This window comes from Anomaloglossus baeobatrachus, chromosome 3, assembly GCF_048569485.1.
Source record: "Anomaloglossus baeobatrachus isolate aAnoBae1 chromosome 3, aAnoBae1.hap1, whole genome shotgun sequence".
Classification (NCBI taxonomy): domain Eukaryota; kingdom Metazoa; phylum Chordata; class Amphibia; order Anura; family Aromobatidae; genus Anomaloglossus; species Anomaloglossus baeobatrachus.
The window spans coordinates 446,261,956-446,281,160 of record NC_134355.1 but is presented as its reverse complement, the minus strand read 5'-3'; the positions used below and the strand labels follow the sequence as shown (position 1 = coordinate 446,281,160).

The 19,205-nt window shown below is 46.1% G+C and overlaps 1 protein-coding gene across 1 annotated transcript in view; it reads right to left on the bottom strand.

The window, feature by feature from the left end:
- The window catches only part of TPRG1 (tumor protein p63 regulated 1), a 171,473-nt gene extending 153,225 nt beyond the window's left edge, over positions 1-18,248 (bottom strand). The window contains exon 1 of the mRNA XM_075338514.1: positions 18,144-18,248. The gene's annotated coding sequence lies outside the window, so the exon portion shown is untranslated. The remainder of the gene's footprint in view (positions 1-18,143) is intronic.
- Between the last annotated feature and the right edge of the window lie 957 nt (positions 18,249-19,205).

The following is a 19,205-nucleotide window of genomic DNA, read 5'->3' as shown; positions in this document are numbered from 1 at the left end:
GCCAGAATAATGAGAGAAATAATGGTTTAGGGCATTTTTATTACGTTCTGCAAAGTCAAATGTTTACATACACTAAAAGTACTAGGTATGCCTTAAAACAATATGGGACAGCCCATATGATGATGTCATGTCAGGTTAATTGGCAACATCTGAGTTAGAGACACCTCTGTGGATGTATTTTAATGCACACCTGAAACACACTGCTTCTTTGTGTAGCACCATGGGAAAGTCAAAAGACATCAGCCAAGATCTCAGGAAGAGAATTGTGGACTTGCACAAGTCTGGCTCCTCCTTGGGTGCAATTTCCAGATAACTGAAGATGCCTTGTTCATCTATACATACAATTATATGCAAGTACAAACAAGATGGGAATGTCCAGCCATCAAACCGCTCATGAAGGAGACGGGTTCTGTGTACCAGAGATGATCGTGCTTTGATCAGACATGTGCATATCAACCAAAGAACAAAAGCAAAAGACCGTGTGAAGATGCTGGCGGAAGCTGGTAAGATTGTCATTATCCACAGTGAAAGGAGTACTGTATCAACATGGGCTGAAAGGCCACTCTGCCAGGAAGAAGCCATTACTCCAAAAGAAACATGAAAAAGCTAGATTAATGTTTGTAAATGCACACAGGAACAAAGACCTTAATTTTTTGTAGACATTTTCTGTGGTCTGACAAAACTAAAATTGAACTGTTTGGTCATAATGACCATCGTTACAGTTGGAGGAAAAAGGCAAAATCTTAGAAGCCTAAAAACATCATCTCAACTGTAAAACACAGGGCTGGCAGCATAATGTTGTGGGGTTATTTTGCTGCAGGAGGGAATGGTGCACTTCACAAAATAGATGGCATCCTGAGGAAAGAAGATTATGTGGCAATACTGAAGCAACATCTCAAGACATTGGCCAGGACTATAAAGCTTGGGCGGATATGGATTTTCCAAATGGACAATGACCAGAAGCATACTGTCAAACTGGTTACAAAGTGGCTTAAAGATAACAAAGTCGATATTTTTGAAATGGCCATCAGAAAGCCCTGATCTCAAAATCGTATTAAAAATTTATGGACAAAGCTGAAAAGGCAGGTGCGAGCAATGCAATCTACAAACATGGCTCAGTTACACCAGTTCTGTAGGGAGGAATGGGCCCAAATTCCTACCAATTATTGTGAGAACCGAGGATATCCAAGTCATACAGTTTAAGGGTAATCGTACAAAATACTAATGAAAAGTATGTAAACTTTTGACTTTGCAGAAAGTAAGAAAAATGCCTTAAAACCTTCTCTCTCTCTCATTATTCTGGCATTTGGCAAATATAAATAATTTTGGTAATTCCTAACTGACCTAAAACGGGTAAGGTGTATATTGATTTCATGTCCAATAATGAGAAAAACATGCTTATGTGTCTTTTAAGATAGTGTATGTAAACTTCTAATTTCAACTGTAAGAGCCCAGGCCATACTGTATAACATAAAAAAGACCTTTATTATATTCACCTAGGGGTTGCTCAGGTCCACTGGGCGTCGCTGGTCTCGGTCCGGCACCTCCTCTCTTCCATCCATCGTTGTCCTCCTCAGCTCTGTGTGGGTGACGCGTCCTATGTCACGGACAAAGAGGTCTCAATAGCGCTCCTGGGCACTTTGATCTGCCCTGCTGATGGCAGATCAAAGTATTGTAGTGCGCATGCACAGGTGGACTTCGACCTTTCCTCTTTTGTCCATTACAGTACGTTGCGCTACCCTCAGCAGGACAGATCAAAGTGCACAAGAGCGCTATTGAGGCATCTGTGTCCATGACGTAGGACGCATCATCCCCACAGAGCTGGAAAGGACATCGGCGATGGATGGAAGACAGGAGGTGTCGGACCCGAAAGCAGCGACACCCATAGAACCCGATGGCCCCTTTAGGTGAGTATAATAAAGGTGTTTTTTACGTTATACAGAGTGGGCTGGGCTCTTATATACACTATTCTAAAATGTTTTAGGTCGACGCAAAAGAGCATGATTCCACATACTTCCAGACCCATGACCTCTGCATTTTGTCTTTAAAAATTCAGTATATTAATATAACAGGGTTTTTTTTCCCTGTCTTTGAGCGTATATCCTCGGACACAAGGGATCTATAATGAATCACAGCTTTTAAGAGAAAAAAAAGCAATGAACACAAAAAAATAGCCATTACATGCCCGGTTATGTATACCTAGGGATATAATGCATCTTGGGACTTGGATTAAGCTTTCTTTGCTTTAGCTGTTAAATCCAAGGGAGACCAAAGCGTTCAAGGCTCCATGTCTGGATTTACAAATTATTAATACAATTACGCATTAGAGGCCTTTGTAGCTAAGCTGCTTTAGGCATAATTAGGGTTATTCACACTTGGTCTAACAAATGTCTTAAAGCCCCTTTTCAGAAAAGGATAATTGATAGGTAAATGTTTCCTAACATGTCCAGTAAATTTTCCACGTACAGTAAACATAGAAACAGCGTCCACGTGTATACAATATTTTACAGGAATCTGTTAGCACAATCTGACTGTTCAAACCAAGCAGTCGCTCAGTGCACCCTCCGCACTCCCAAACAATTCACTACATTTCCATCTATCACCGCTCTTCTCTTCCTTGATTGACAGATCCGGAGTTTTTCATGCATAGTCCTCAAACCTAATATTAGTTTACATTATCACCCTTTCACATGTACAACTATATTTACAGCTCGAATTATTGGCACAAAATCACGGAGACCTGTCTCATTTTGATCCAAGTTTCTGATCAAATTCGCCAATGCAAGTTAATAGGGCCTGTGATAAAAGTTTCTCACAGACTGTTTAGGAGAAACTTAAAGTGCACCAATCACCAGGATTTTCCTATATACAGTCATATGAAAAAGTTTGAGCACCCCTATTAATGTTAACCTTTTTTCTTTATAACAATTTGGGTTTTTGCAACAGCTATTTCAGTTTCATATATCTAATAACTGATGAACTCAGTAATATTTCTGAATTGAAATGAGGTTTATTGTACTAACTGAAAATGTGCAATCCGCATTTAAACAAAATTTGACAGGTGCAAAAGTATGGGCACCCTTATCAATTTCTTGATTTGAACACTCCTAACTACTTTTTACTGACTTACTAAAGCACTAAATTGTTTTTTTAACCTCATTGAGCTTTGAACTTCATAGGCAGGTATATCCAATCATGAGAAAAGGTATTTAAGGTGGCCACTTGCAAGTTGTTCTCCTATTTGAATTTTCTATGAAGAGTGGCATCATGGGCTCCTCAAAACAACTCTCAAATGATCTGAAAACAAAGATTATTCAACATAGTTGTTCAGGGGAAGGATACAAAAAGTTGTCTCAGAGATTTAAACTCTCAGTTTCCACTGTGAGGAACATAGTAAGGAAATGGAAGAACACAGGTACAGTTCTTGTTAAGCCCAGAAGTGGCAGGCCAAGAAAAATATCAGAAAGGCAGAGAAGAAGAATGGTGAGAACAGTCAAGGACAATCCACAGACCACCTCCAAAGACCTGCAGCATCATCTTGCTGTAGATGGTGTCAATGTGCATCGGTCAACAATACAGCGCACGTTGCACAAGGAGAAGTTGTATGGGAGAGTGATGCGAAAGAAGCCGTTTCTGCAAGCACGCCACAAACAGAGTCGCCTGAGGTATGCAAAAGCACATTTGGACAAGCCAGTTACATTTTGGAAGGTCCTGTGGACTGATGAAACAAAGATTGAGTTGTTTGGTCATACAAAAAGGCGTTATGCATGGAGGCAAAAAAAACACGGCATTCCAAGAAAAGCATTTGCTACCCACAGTAAAATTTGGTGGAGGTTCCATCATGCTTTGGGGCTGTGTGGCCAATGCCGGCACCGGGAATCTTGTTAAAGTTGAGGGTCGCATGGATTCAACTCAGTATCAGCAGATTCTGGACAATAATGTGCAAGAATCAGCGACGAAGTTGAAGTTACGCAGGGGATGGATATTTCAGCAAGACAATGATCCAAAACACCGCTCCAAATCTACTCAGGCATTCATGCAGAGGAACAATTACAATGTTCTGGAATGGCCATCCCAGTCCCCAGACCTGAATATCATTGAACATCTGTGGGATGATGTGAAGCGGCTGTCCATGCTCGGCGACCATCAAACTTAAATGAACTGGAATTGTTTTGTAAACCGGAATGGTCAAATCTACCTTCATACAGGATCCAGGAACTCATTAAAAGCTACAGGAAGCGACTAGAGGCTGTGATTTTTGCAAAAGCAGGATCTACAAAATATTAATGTCACATATCTTGAGGTGCCCATACTTTTGCACTGGTCAAATTTTGTTTAAATGCGGATTGCACATTTTCTGTTAGTACAATAAACCTCATTTCAATCCAGAAATATTACTTAGTCCATCAGTTATTAGATATATGAAACTGAAATAGCTGTTGCAAAAACCCAAATTGTTATAAAGAAAAAAGGTTAACATTATTAGGGGTGCCCAAACTTTTTCATATGACTGTAAACTAAAGCCAGTGCTATACTGCCACTATCATGCTAATTCTATACATACCTTTAGTTGTCAGCTAAGTTGTAATAAACACAAGCAAGTAAAGCTTTTTGATTGGCAGCAGCTGTCGATCAACTTATAGCTGGGGTGAGTTTTTATAGTGATTTCCGCCCCCCTGCCTGTTGTCCCTACCTGTTATTTATGCTAATTCTATTATAGAAGCGTTTTACTAATGGTTGTGGCTAGAAGGATCTTTTCTGATGTCATACCCATGTGACCAGAAGGGGAGGGGCCTCAGCCAACATAGCTGATACCAGAAAGTAACATTTTTCTGTTGGCCCCACTCCTTCTGGTCACATGGGTATGATGTCAGAAAGGTCCTTCTAGCCACTTTGATTTAGCCACAACTATTAGTACAAAGCTTCTATAATGGAATTAACAAACATAAAAGATAGGGGGAAGGGACAACAGGCAGGGGGCATGTTATGATCCGGTAACCGTGGAAGATTACAAAAAAATCCCATTGGTGAAAAAAAAAACAAGAAACAGGAGTAGTTGGAACCTGGGCTGACCGCAATCCCCTAACTATCAGACCACACTAGAAGTAGCCGTGGAGCGTTCCTAAAAACCTAGACGCCTCATCAAAGCCTGAGAAACTAGCTACACCTCACAGAAAGAAATGAGAAAATCTACCTTGCCTCAGAGAAGTCCCCAAAGGAGTAGATAGCCCCCGAAATATAAAGATTACGGTGATGTAGGAAAACACAACACTCAGATAGGAAAATAAACTTAGCAAAGGCGAGGCCCAACTAACTTGATACAAAGGAAAGGTAACTGATTGTGGTCAGTACAAAATTCCTGTAGATAAATACCAATCTCCTGATAGTAAAAATGGCCCTGGAGGTCAAACGACCTCACCCCCACTATATCAGGTACTCCTGTAAATAATGTAAGAACAAAATACCAAAAAGAACACAAAAATACAAAAGTGCAAATAATCAAGCTAGACAGGGAGACGCTCCCTATTCCTGCGGGAGAGCTAGCAAAGGGGAACCCCCATACTCTCACACTCAAGAAACCAAACTCCACCTGCAAGAAAACAGATACAAAACAAGGCAAAGAAAAACAAACACCCTAAAGGTGTAAGTCAGGAAGCAAGGAAAAAACTTACAACTTATCTGCAGAAGTCTTGCTTAGGGAAACAGGGAAGGACAGAACTCCAAGCCAGGAACAGAGACTGAGGAAAATACAATTATAACCGGCACCAGCAAGGTAAAAAGTGATCTCCTATATAGACCAGACTTGTCTGCAATAGGACTTCCCTAATTCTCAATTAACGCCGACACCTGTGTGAGTCACAGGCCCATACTCAGCTCCACTACCATTCCTGGCCAAAAGAGGGAACTCCAAAACAGCACCCACACAGATGACATTCACAACAGGGGCAGGAATCATTAACAAAACCCACCCCAGCTATTAACTGATCGGGAGCTCCTGCCAATCAAAAAGCTACTCATTTTACAAACTTTACTTGCTTGTGTTTCAAAAACTATACATACTAGCTGACAACTAAAGGTATGTATAGAATCACCATGATAGTGCCAGTGTAGCAGTGGCTTTCGGTTATATAGGAAAATTCTGCTGATTGGTGCGCTTTAAGAAACCTCCATCAGTTAATTTTTTCTGAGAAAAACTGGTGAAACTGTGACCAAACTATGGTAAAAACTGACACTGACCAAATTCTGATGAAACTAGGACCATTTTCAGAGTTTGGGAAAAATCACTGCCATCTGGAGGAGCCCAAAAAAGGCATTCTGATCATAGACATTAATGGCAAATCCCCAAATCGTCAGGTTATATATTTCTTCCACCTATTGATGAAGCAGCTGCTCCTGGAAAATAAATGAAGAGTCGTCCAAGGGAGTTATGAAAACAGCCCAACGTGTTCACAAGGCACAACAAGGTCGGGGAGCCTTTGTATAGTGCTGTCAGTAGCTTTGAGGGGGTCTGCGGACTCCATTAAAAGGGGTTGTTCTGCAGCTGATGTGCTGCAGGCATCACAGTTCCCAGATGGAATCATGAAGGCTTCAACCCATCAGCAGCCAATGATGGGGTGCAACACTCACATAACCTAATGTCACAAATATTTTGGGGGAACACGACTCTGAGCGAGGCCAGCCCAGGAGGTAAGAATGTTTTTCTGTTACTGGCACATTAGGGACATTGGAAGCCTGGAAGGGGTTCTCCAGTAGTGGAAAAGTCTGCAGACCCCTACAGACTGCTAATAGGTCTATGGAAAGGTTCGGTGATGAGCATACATGTTGCATGATTGTGAAATGACCCTGACATCACTATCATATGGACATGGACTATGTACATACTGCTCTCCCCATCCTCCATATGGGGCTCATAGCAGTTCTGAGGAGACAACATAGCTGCTTGCCTGCCTATCTTCATCTCATCCCGTGACTGCACATTGCTAGAATATGCCATTACTTTACGATCAGCAGGAATCTGACCTTTGGGACCCTGCTCGCAGCCTTTCCCTGCTACATTCAGGTAAATGAGGCCGGCTGCAGTTCCCTGCACAGCCTGATGGTTGGGAGTTTCCCTGTGTAGGGAAAAGCAGTGAAGAGGACCCAGCCCTGAATCAGCCCTGTCACTATCAGGATCACAGAGGATTCAGAAGGTCAGAAGTACTACAGATCAGAAAGTGCTGGGGATATCCTTTAACAGGTTAAACAAACCTCTGCAGACTTTACTCTTCTGGTATACTACAAAAACCTGTTTGACCAGACCATGAAAGCCTGATCTGTGCTCCTGTGATAGGGTCATTCTGCTGTTGTATATATTCTGTTAGTAAACATTATATTTCATCTTCTATTTGTCCTATTATTTATCTAACAGATTCTTCCTAATGTTTCCAAGAAAAGAAGTCAGCGGCACTGACCGTGAAGATAAAATAAAACACGCATGTTCCTTTATTCACATCTTCATTAAGTCAGCTTCAGTATCAGGAAGGGGAGAGGTGCAGCAAGTGCACTAACTCAGACAGCGCCCGTTTCACGCTATCTTTCACTTCTATGGGGCAGGGTAGCACGAAACGGCCGTTTTCTGAGTCAGTGCACCTCCTCCACCTCTCCCCTCCCTGATACTGAAGCTGTTTTCATGAAGATGTCAATAAAGGAACACATGTTTTTTTTTATCTTCAGGTGACTGCCTCTGACTGCTTTTCTGGACACTTGAATTATAACCAGGGCTTATCTCAAGAGACCCCAGTGTTAATTTGTCCACATTCCATGTGATAGTGCCTAGCTCATTATCTTGTTATTGACATTGTGTCTTCCTAAGGGGTGCTTCACACACAGCGAGCTCGCTGCCGAGATCGCTGCTGAGTCACGCTTTTTGTGACGCAGCAGTGACCTCATTAGCGATCTCGCTGTGTGTGACACTGAGCAGCGATCTGGCCCCTGCTGCGAGATCGCTGCTCGTTACACACAGCCCTGGTTCGTTTTCTTCAAAGCCGCTCTCCTGCTGTGACACACAGATCGCTGTGTGTGACAGCAAGAGAGCGACAAATGAAGCGAGCAGGGAGCAGGAGCCGGCGTCTGACAGCTGAGGTAAGCTGTATCCAAGATAAACATCGGGTAACCAAGGTGGTTACCCGATATTTACCTTAGTTACCAGCCGCTCTCACGCTGCCTGTGCTGCCGGCTCCGGCTCTCTGCACATGTAGCTGCTGTACACATCGGGTTAATTAACCCGATGTGTACAGCAGCTAGGAGAGCAAGGAGCCAGCGCTCAGTGTGCGCGGCTCCCTGCTCTCTGCACATGTAGCTGCATTACACATCGGGTTAATTAACCCGATGTGTACTGTAGCTAGGAGAGCAAGGAGAGAGCTGCAGAGGCTGGTAACTAAGGTAAATATCGGGTAACCACTTTGGTTACCCGATGTTTATCTTGGTTACAAGCTTACCTCAGCTGTCAGACGCCGGCTCCTGCTCCCTGCTCGCTTCATTTGTCGCTCTCTCGCTGTCACACACAGCGATCTGTGTGTCACAGCGGGAGAGCGGCTTTGAAGAAAACGAACCAGGGCTGTGTGTAACGAGCAGCGATCTCGCAGCAGGGGCCAGATCGCTGCTCAGTGTCACACACAGCGAGATCGCTAATGAGGTCACTGCTGCGTCACAAAAAGCGTGACTCAGCAGCGATCTCGGCAGCGAGCTCGCTGTGTGTGAAGCACCCCTAAGGCTATGTGTCCACGGTAGAATGTACCTGCGGACTTTTCTGCCTGAAAATCCGCGACTTTCGCGGCAAATCCGCACCCGCGGATTTGCCGTGGATTTTGATGCGGATTTTTTTTTTTTTCCCCCATTCTATACCCAAATCCGCACCAAAATCTGCAACAAACAATTGACATGCTGCAGATTTTTCCGCATCAAAATCCGCGGCAAATCCGCAGCGGAAAAATCCGCAGCATGGACACAGCATTTCCAAAATGCCATTGAAATGGCTTGGAAGTGCCGCTGCTGCAGATTTTCGGCAAATCCGCGGTAAATCCGCAGCGTGGGCACATAGCCTAAGGGTACCTTCACACTTTAGCGATGCAGCAGCGATCCGACCAGCGATCTGACCTGGTCAGGATCGCTGCTGCATCGCTACATGGTCGCTGGTGAGCTGTCAAACAGGCAGATCTCACCAGCGACCAGTAACCAGCCCCCAGCCAGCAGCGACGTGCAAGCGACGCTGCGCTTGCACGGAGCCGGCGTCTGGAAGCTGCGGACACTGGTAACTAAGGTAAACATCGGGTATGGTTACCCGATGTTTACATTAGTTACCAGCGCACACCGCTTAGCTGTGTGTGCAGGGAGCAGGGAGCCGCGCACACTGAGCGCTGGCTCCTTGCTCTCCTAGCTACAGTACACATCGGGTTAATTAACCCGATGTGTAATGCAGCTACATGTGCAGAGAGCAGGGAGCCGCGCACACTGCTTAGCGCTGGCTCCTTGCTCTCCTAGCTACAGTACGCATCGGGTTAATTAACCCGATGTGTACAGCAGCTACATGTGCAGAGAGCCGGAGCCGGCAGCACAGGAGCGGCGGAGGCTGGTAACTAAGGTAAATATCGGGTAACCACCTTGGTTACAGCTTACCGCAGCTGCCAGACGCCGGCTCCTGCTCCCTGCTCGCTTCATTTGTCGCTCTCTCGCTGTCACACACAGCGATCTGTGTGTCACAGTGGGAGAGCGCCTTTGAAGAAAACGAACCAGGGCTGTGTGTAACGAGCAGCGATCTCACAGCAGGGGCCAGATCGCTGCTCATTGTCACACACAGCGAGATCGCTAATGAGGTCACTGCTGCGTCACAAAAAGCGTGACTCAGCAGCGATCTCGGCAGCGAGCTCGCTGTGTGTGAAGCACCCCTAATGTTTCCAACATCATTAAATCCTAAACCATTAAAGAGTTAAGGTACCGTCACACATAATGAGATCGCTAGCGAGATCACAGCTGAGTCACGGTTTCTGTGCCGCAGTAGCGATCCCGTTAGCGATCTCGTTATGTGTGACACCTACCAGCGATCAGGCCCCTGCTGTGAGATCGCTAGTTGTTGCAGAATGGTCCAGGCCATTTTCTTCAAAGGCGATGTCCTGCTGGGCAGGACACATCGCTGTGTTTGACACTGTGTGACAGGGTCACAGTGACTGCTGAGATCGTTATAAAGGTCGCTACTGCGACCTGTATTGTTCCTGCATCACTGGTAAGGTCTGACTGTGTGACATCTCACCAGCGACTTACCAGCGATCCCTATCAGGTCGCATCGTTTTCGGGATCGCTGGTAAGTCGTTGTGTGTGACTGGGCCTTTGGGGGTACTTCTCACATAGCGAGATCGCTGCTGAGTCACAGGTTTTGTGACATACCAGTAACCTCATCATTGATCTCGCTGTGTGCGACACTAAGGGGTACTTCTCACATAGCGAGATCGCTAGCGAGATCGCTACTGAGTCACGTTTTTTGTGACGCACCAGTGACCTCATTAGCGATCTCGCTGGGTGTGACACTGCGCAGCGATACGGCCCCTGCTGTGAAATTGCTGATCGTTACACACAGTGCTGGTTCATTTTTAGGACGTTGCTCTCCCGCTGTGAAGCACACATCGCTGTGTTTGACAGCGAGAGAGCAACGATCTGAATGTGCAGGGAGCAGGGAGTTGGCGTCTGGCAGCCTGCGATAAGCTGTAATCAAGGTAAATATCGGGTAACCAAGCGAAGTGCTTTGCTTGGTTACCCGATATTTACCTTTGTTACTAGCGTCCACCGCTCTCAGGCTGCCAGTGCCGGCTCCCTGCACACGTAGCCAGAGTACACATCGGGTAAATAAGCAAAGCGGTTTGCTTATTAACCCGATGTGCAGGGAGCCAGCGCTAAGCGCTTGGTTACCCGATATTTACCTTAGTTACCAAGTGCAGAATCGCTTCCACGCGTTGCTGGGGGCTGGTCACTGGTCGCTGGTGAGATCTGCCTGATTGACAGCTCATCAGCGACCATGTAGCGACGCACCAGCGATCCTGACCAGGTCAGGTCGCTGGAGCGTCGCTAAAGTGTGACTGTACCCTAAGCAGTGACCTGGCCCCTGCTGTGAAATCGCTGATCATTACACACTGTTCTGGCTCATTTGTTGGTCGTCGGGCTCCCGCAGGGCAGCACACATCGGCGTGTTTGACACCTTACCCAACGACCTCGTTCGCGACTCACCTAGGCGTGCATCTTCGTTGTTTTCCGCGCCCTCTCTGTTCCGATTGGTGATCGTTACTGCGTTCGGATTGGCCACTTCCATCCTCTGTTCTGGCTTTCAGATCGCAGTACATTTCAGAGGGCTGAATTCACTTGTCCCGGACCGCGTGCAGCAGCAGATTGTAATACAGTCCATTCTGCATCGGGACTGTAGGATGGATAAGGATGGAGAAGGATGGAAGCGCTATTATGTTGCCTTCTCTAAAGGCAAGGCCGCCCAGTCACAACGCAGTTACGACCACCAATCGGAGCAGAGGAGGCGCGGAAAAGGCAATGTAGATGCACGCCTAAGTTACTAATCAAGATTTGAATGGTGCTATGTGACAGGGTCCCAGCGACCGCCGTGTCGTTGCTGCATCGTTGGGAAGATCTGACTGTTTGACAGCTTACTAGCGGTCCTGTAGCGACGTACCAGCGATCCTGACCAGGTCATATCGTGGTCGGAATCGCTGGTATGTCGTTTAGTGAGACGGTACCCTAAGTCCCATCTCCAACAAACTATCCTAATATATAGGAGTAAGAATAATAGGCCTAAGACACACGGCATGAAAATCGGTGTGAGTGGAGTGCGATAAAATATCGCATTCCACTCGGACCAATATTTGCCTATGTGTCAGCGCACATGAGCGATAATTTTCTCAGCCCTAATCGGACCGAGAAAACAATCACAGCATTCTGCGGGTGTAATGCGATCCTTGTTTCTCTCGCACCCATTCCAGTCTATGGGGCGAGAGAAAAATTGCACTGCACTCGCGGCACACCGGTGTACCGCGAGTGCAGTGCGAGAATGGCAATAGCCAGCAACGGAGGAGAGAGGGAGATAAATCCCTCCCTCCCCTCCTCAGTGCCGGCCCGCCCCCTGCAGCTGAGGGCCGCTCGCACCTCAGTCGCAGGGACACTCGCATGACACTCGGCTCTGCTGTACTGCTAGCATAAGCTGAGTGTCATGCGAGGGGATATCAGTAATCCCCGTGTGGCCCCAGCCATAATGTTACCAAATACCTCCAATTAGAAATGTAGTATAGTTCTCCTGATTAGCTATGTCTCTTACATTATATGCAGGGATTTGCAGCTTAGGTAGTATTGGTTATGATTAAAGATGAGTTGACCTGTGGAAGTTCGGTTTCGGCGGGTTCAGCTGAACTTTAGATAAAGTTTGGTATGGGAACAGGACTTAACCTGAATCAAGATGGAAGTCACTAATTGGGCAGTTCGGGTCTCCGCCCACATACAGTCAGCCATACACTGAACACTGATCCTAGAAAGCAGTGACATCCTGATTATGTGGACATACCTTTAAAATGGCTTCTCACATGGCAGATTTGCAGCACGAAATTCAGAATGCAAAAATTAATCTGATTGGGATTTACAGAAATCTATACGTTTTCAAAACTGTCTTCTATAAATTTGTTGTGTACATGCCCCCAGCCCTCTCCATCATATGTATGGCCCCAGCATCTAATATGTGATGCATATACAGCAGTGCCAGTAGAAACCTGGAAATTAAGTTGTGAGAAGCAACAAGATCAATATCACTTATCATCACAGCCGTGCCAAAGAGAAGCAGCTCCAGCCACCACAGTAGGGGTGAGCTAATTTTTTTTTACCAAATATAGCGGGGTAATTTTCAAGTTGATAGCTTTGTGCTCCCATCCCCCCGAATGATGGTAGAAATGGTTCTAGGCAGAAAAAAAAGGTTCCCTACCCCTGGTCTACAGTCTATTGTGAAATATTTATTAAAAAGAAAACATACCTTTTTGGGGTATTTGGGGTCTTTTTTCCTTTATTTATTTCCTTAGGCTTTTAAAAAAGGGTATGTCACCACAATGAGAGTTAGGCCAGTGTCACACTTGCGAGTGCCTTGCGTGTAAAGCCTGCTTTACACGTTGCAATTTCGTATACGATATCGTATGCGATGTGCAACGTCCCCATCGTATGTGTGGCACGTTCAATTTGTTGAATGTGCCGCACAAACAATTAACCCCCGTCACACGTACTTACCCGTCCATACAACCTCGCTGTGGGCGGCGAACATCCACTTCCTGGAGTGGGAGGGACGTTCGGCGTCACATCAACGTCACGCGGCAGCCGGACAATAGAAGCGGAGGAGCGGAGCTGAGCGGGACGTAAACATCCCGCCCACCTCTTTCCTTCCTCATTACCGGCCGGGAGCCGCGGGAGGCAGGTAAGATCTGTTTAATGTTCCCGGGGTGTCACACACTGCGATGTGTGCTGCCTTGGGAACATTGAACAACCTCACGTTCAATTCTAGAGAAATTAACGATGTACGTGCGATGAACGTTTTACCGTTCAATCGCAAGTACCTGTCACACACTGCAATGTACCTTACGATGCCGGATGTGCGTCACTTACGACGTGACCCCGCCGACACATTGTAAGATACATTGCAGCGTGTAAAGCGGGCTTAACTCTCGTGAGTCTCACATCGCATCACCCGGCACGGCTGCACACTCTCCTGACAGGAGCGTGTCGGTTGCATGTATCTCTATGCAGCTGAGACGCTTCTGTCCGGAGTGTGTACAGCTGTGGCGGGTGATTCAATGAGAGACTCGCGAGAGTTACATGCAAGGCATAAACTTTTTCTAATATCGTCAAGAAGGTTGTATGTGAATTGTGTAATTTAACCTTCGTCCGGCTGAGTAGGTACAATTGTAACTATTCCGTTTTAAAATTGCAATAATTTTTTTTTTTACAAAAGCCGTAGAGGGCTGAAATTTCGTGACATCTCTGCAGTTTTGGTCCAGAATATATTGGCCAAATTTCAATAAAATATCTCCACCCCCTTCCGAGATAAGGGGTCGCTGTTAACGTTGTAAAATTATGCAGCCTGAGGGTATGTGCGCACGTTGCTTTTTACCTGCTTTTTACCTGCTTTTTACCTGCTTTTTCTTCTGCGCTGTTTAATGCCAAAATGGATGTGTTCTTCTATTCAAGCAAAGTCTATGGGAATTTGGGTTTCTTGTTCACACTATGTTGTTCAAAATGCTGCCTTTTTGTGGCAAAACTTTGGTCAAAAACTCAGCTTTGCAGTGCAAAACCCAAATGGCAAAAACAATTGACATGTTGCTTCTTTGAAAAGCTAAGTTTTTGACCAAAGTTCTGCCACAAAAAGGCAGCATTTTAAACAACATAGTGTGAACAAGAAACCCAAATTCCCATAGACTTTGCTTGAATAGAAGAACACATCCATTTTGGCATGAAACAGCGCAGAAGAAAAAGCAGCAAAAAAGCAGGTAAAAAGCAACGTGCGCACATACCCTCAATTGGTTTTAGAGAAAGAAAATAAAGGTGCTATAATGGCCCAGCCAATCAACTGACCTGAATCCAATAGAAAATATATGGAAGGAACTAAAGCTCAGAGTTTATAGGAGCCTGAAGCTTCTGGATTTGACAAGTGTATGTGTGGAAGAAAGGGTCAAAATCAAACCTGAGCAATGCATGTGACTAATTTCTCAATACGGGAGGCATCTTGAAGCTATCATCACCAACAAAGTTTTGTTTTGTTTTTTTTAAAGTATTAAATTAAATTTCAGTAAAGCGGGCTTTACACGTTACAATATATCTTACGAGATGTCGGCGGGGTCACGTCGTAAGTGACGCACATCCAGCATCGTTAGTGACGTCGTTGCGTGCGACACCTATGTGCGATCCTGATTGTGCGCAAAAACGTTGATCGCATACACGTCATTCATTTTCTAAATATTGTTCGTTTTGTTGAACGACACCGGTATCTTGATACGTGTGACATCCTAACAACGACGAGCCTCATCGTTAGTATATACGTCATATGCGACGCGGGCGTGTATCTCCACGCCATGCCTCACGCCCACCGCTATGATTGGTGGTACCAACTGCATAACGAATTGTCCTTCGTGCTTTATAAGGCCTACGCAACTCGTGTAATGTTAATCATTTATCCCTGTCTGCGGTCCGGTAGATCTAACGAGATATTGATCGGTGTGGCATCGTATAGAATATGCATGTGTGACGGCTCAGAGATGACCTATGTACGATCTCTGCAGATCGAATATACAACCTGAGAATGTCGCATCGCATACAAGATCGCATATGAAATCGTAGTGTGTAAAGCAGCCTTAAGAGTTCAATTTTTCATTATTACACATAACTTAATTTATGGACATGTATGGTTTGATTTCTCTGCCCGTGTGGATTGGATGGGTTATTACCGACATCTGGTGAAACATTTATGTTAATAGCACCTTTAGAAATATATTTACTTAGAAAACTGATGACAGGTTCAATATTTATTTCACCCGCTGTATATAGAGCTCATAGGATACACTAGAATTGGTGTATATACATCATACACGAAATACCAAGACTGCTGTATACACCACATAGGAGACCCTGGGACTGGTGTATATAGATCACATAAAAGACATTGGAGCTGATGTATATACAGCACATAGCATACACTAGGGCTAATATAGAGTGCGTCCACCCATATCCTGTCCACCACCATTAACTTGAGAACAGCAGCAGCTATAGGCTTAGAAGTGGTGTCTAGGTATAGTAAAGAGCCATGTGCTACGCAATGAAACCACCTACAGCGCCACCTGGTGGAAAACAATGCGTTAGCATTTTTATCTCAAAAACGGAACGAGATAGAGAAAAAAAGTGAATTACAAAGTTGAAGGGCATCATCAATTCAATACGAATACAGAAATGTAATGATTAGAATGTGTAAAACTCACAAGGCTGCGGACGTAAAGCGATACCTCATGGAGACCTTCCTACAAGTCATTGGGTATGGTGGCTGCATGGAGTGGCCTCCACGTTCACCTGACTGACCCCATTGGACTTCTTTCTGTGAGGTCACATGAAACAGCAGGTGTATGCGACCCCTCCACCAACATTGCAGGACCTACGACGACTTATCACAGATGCTTGGGCAAACGTGTCACCTACCATATTGCACAACGTGCAGCAAGATACAGTATGCTGTCCAGAGTCCAGATGTGCATTGCAGCTGACGGTGGCCACTTTGAGCATCAAAGTTAAATGAGCGCCACATGCGTGACCAGCATTTAATGTTTTGGGGGGGGGGCATGGTTTTCATATCATAGCATTTCTGTATGCAAGATGTCGATTCGTATTGAATTGATGATGCCCTACAATTTTTTACTTTTTTTTTTCTCTATCTCGTTCCGTTTTCGAGATAAAAATGCTAACTCCGTTGTTTTCCACCAGGTGGCGCTATAGGTGGTTTCATTGCGTAGCGCATGGCTACTTTACTATACCTAGACACCACTTCTTTGCCTATAGCTGCCGTCATTCTCAAGTTAATGGCGGTGGACAGGATATGGGTGGACACACTGTATACACTACGTAGAAAACACTGCGACCGTTGCCTTTAGAAAAGGGACAGGAGCACAGAACACACTCACAAGAACGTCCTGACGCTGGCATTGGCGAGAGTCAGGACGTAATCCATGAGTCCAGTAGTGAACGCTACATGCACATGCCCACGTGCAGCACAAAGCAAAAAACAGGGCCGTCCAAAAGGGACCAAGTCGCAGAAATGTGTCCGGGAATGGAAAAAGCACATTGCAGGCCTTAAGGCCACTTTACACGCAACAACATCGCTAACGAGATGTCGTTGGGGGTCACAGAATTCGTGATGCACATCCGGCATCGTTAGCGACGTCGTTGCGTATGAAATGCAGGAACGACCGTTAACGATCAAAAATACTCACCATATCGTTGATGCGTCGTTCTAATCTCAAATATCGTTGGTGCTTTTGGACACAGGTTGCTCGTCGTTCCTGCGGCAGCACACATCGCTACGTGTGACACCGCAGGAACAACATCGTACCTGCGGCCACCGTCAATGAGGAAGGAAGGAGGTGGGCGGGATGTTACAGCTACGCTCATCTCCGCCCTTCTGCTTCTATTGCGTGGTCGCTTAGTGACGCCGCTGTGACGCCGAACAAACCACCCCCTTAGAAAGGAGGCGGGTCGCCGGCCACAGCAACGTCGCTAGGAAGGTAAGTGTGACGGGTGTTAGCGATGTTGTGCGCCACAGGCAGCGATTTGCCCGTGACGCACAACTGACGGGTGCGATCGGCAGCGACATCGCTAGCGATGTCGCTGTGTGTAAAGTGGCCTTTAGGGTATGTGGTCACAATGAGCAATTGGTGCAGAAGTCTCTGCACCAAAATCTGTCCCTTGTGGCAGAAAAGCCACACCAAAAAAAAGCATGCGTTTCTGTGCCAAGCGTCTCTTTAGTGAAAACAATGGCTGGGCTACAAAACGCTAGAAAAGAAGCCACGGCCCAGAGGGCCACTGCTCCAGCTTTGAGACATTAAATGGGTTGTCCATGTCTGAGGCCATGTTTGTGTCTTATGCCACATGTACTCGGGGGTAAGTCATTTTTACAATTGGGTTCCATTACAGCTTGTCCACCATTTTTTTCTATTAGACGCCAAATTACAAAAATTACTTTTATAAAAAAAAAAAAATAGATGCATTAAGTAATAAAATAACACGGTGCCCCCTGCCCAGCCCCCTCCCGCTGGAGATCCGGACTCCGTGGGGCCCTTACCCTCCGTTTTCTAATGAGCCTCTGATAGGTGAGAGCTGAAGTCCTGCTGCACTACAGAGCCCAGCAATCAGAGGCTGCCCCTATACACAGCTGGCCTGCAGCGGCTACAGCACCGGCGGAAGGGCGACAGCAGGAAGTTTCTAAAAGTTGTGGACTTCCCCGTACGAGGCTGTGAGCGGAGAGGACATGGCCGGGGCTGTAGTCTGTAGCCCCCCTGAGGTCTGCTCCCCACTCCCAGGAATCCCCGGAGGACGGACCGGCTTACCGGAGTGTATGGCTGGAGGACCCGGGACACTGCGCTGCTCCTCCCGTGACTGACTACAGGCAGAAGACAACTGCACCGCCCGCCCCGAGCGTGTGATCACAGAGGAAGTGTCGTTATAGCGCGGCCGTGCTGCGTCTCCATGGAGACTGCGGGCTGCGCTGTGGTCAGCAGTGGTGTGTGCACATACTGCCCTGCCTGCCATATATAATACCCTGCCTGCACTGTATACACTGCCTGCTCCATATACCTTGCCTGCGTTATACACTGCCTGCACTGTATACACTGGCTGCTCCATATACCTTGCCTGCGTTATACACTGCCTGCACTGTATACACTGCCTGCTCCATATACCTTGCCTGCGTTATACACTGCCTGCACTGTATACACTGGCTGCTCCATATATCCTGCCTGTGTTATATCCCCTGCCTGCACTGTATACACTGGCTGCTCCATATATCCTGCCTGTGCTATATCCCCTGCCTGCACTGTATACACTGGCTGCTCCATATATCCTGCCTGTGTTATATCCCCTGCCTGCACTGTATGCACTGGCTGCTCCATATATCCTGCCTGTGTTATATCCCCTGCCTGCTCTATGTACACTGGCTGCTCCATATATCCTGCCTGTGTTATATCCCCTGCCTGCACTGTATACACTGGCTGCTCCATATATCCTGCCTGTGTTATATCCCCTGCCTGCTCTATGTACACTGGCTGCTCCATATATCCTGCCTGTGTTATATCCCCTGCCTGTTCTATATACACTGGCTGCTCCATATATCCTGCCTGTGTTATATCCCCTGCCTGTTCTATATACACTGGCTGCTCCATATATCCTGCCTGTGTTATATCCCCTGCCTGCACTGTATACACTGGCTGCTCCATATATCCTGCCTGTGTTATATCCCCTGCCTGCACTGTATACACTGGCTGCTCCATATATCCTGCCTGTGTTATATCCCCTGCCTGCACTGTATACACTGGCTGCTCCATATATCCTGCCTGTGTTATATCCCCTGCCTGCTCTATGTACACTGGCTGCTCCATATATCCTGCCTGTGT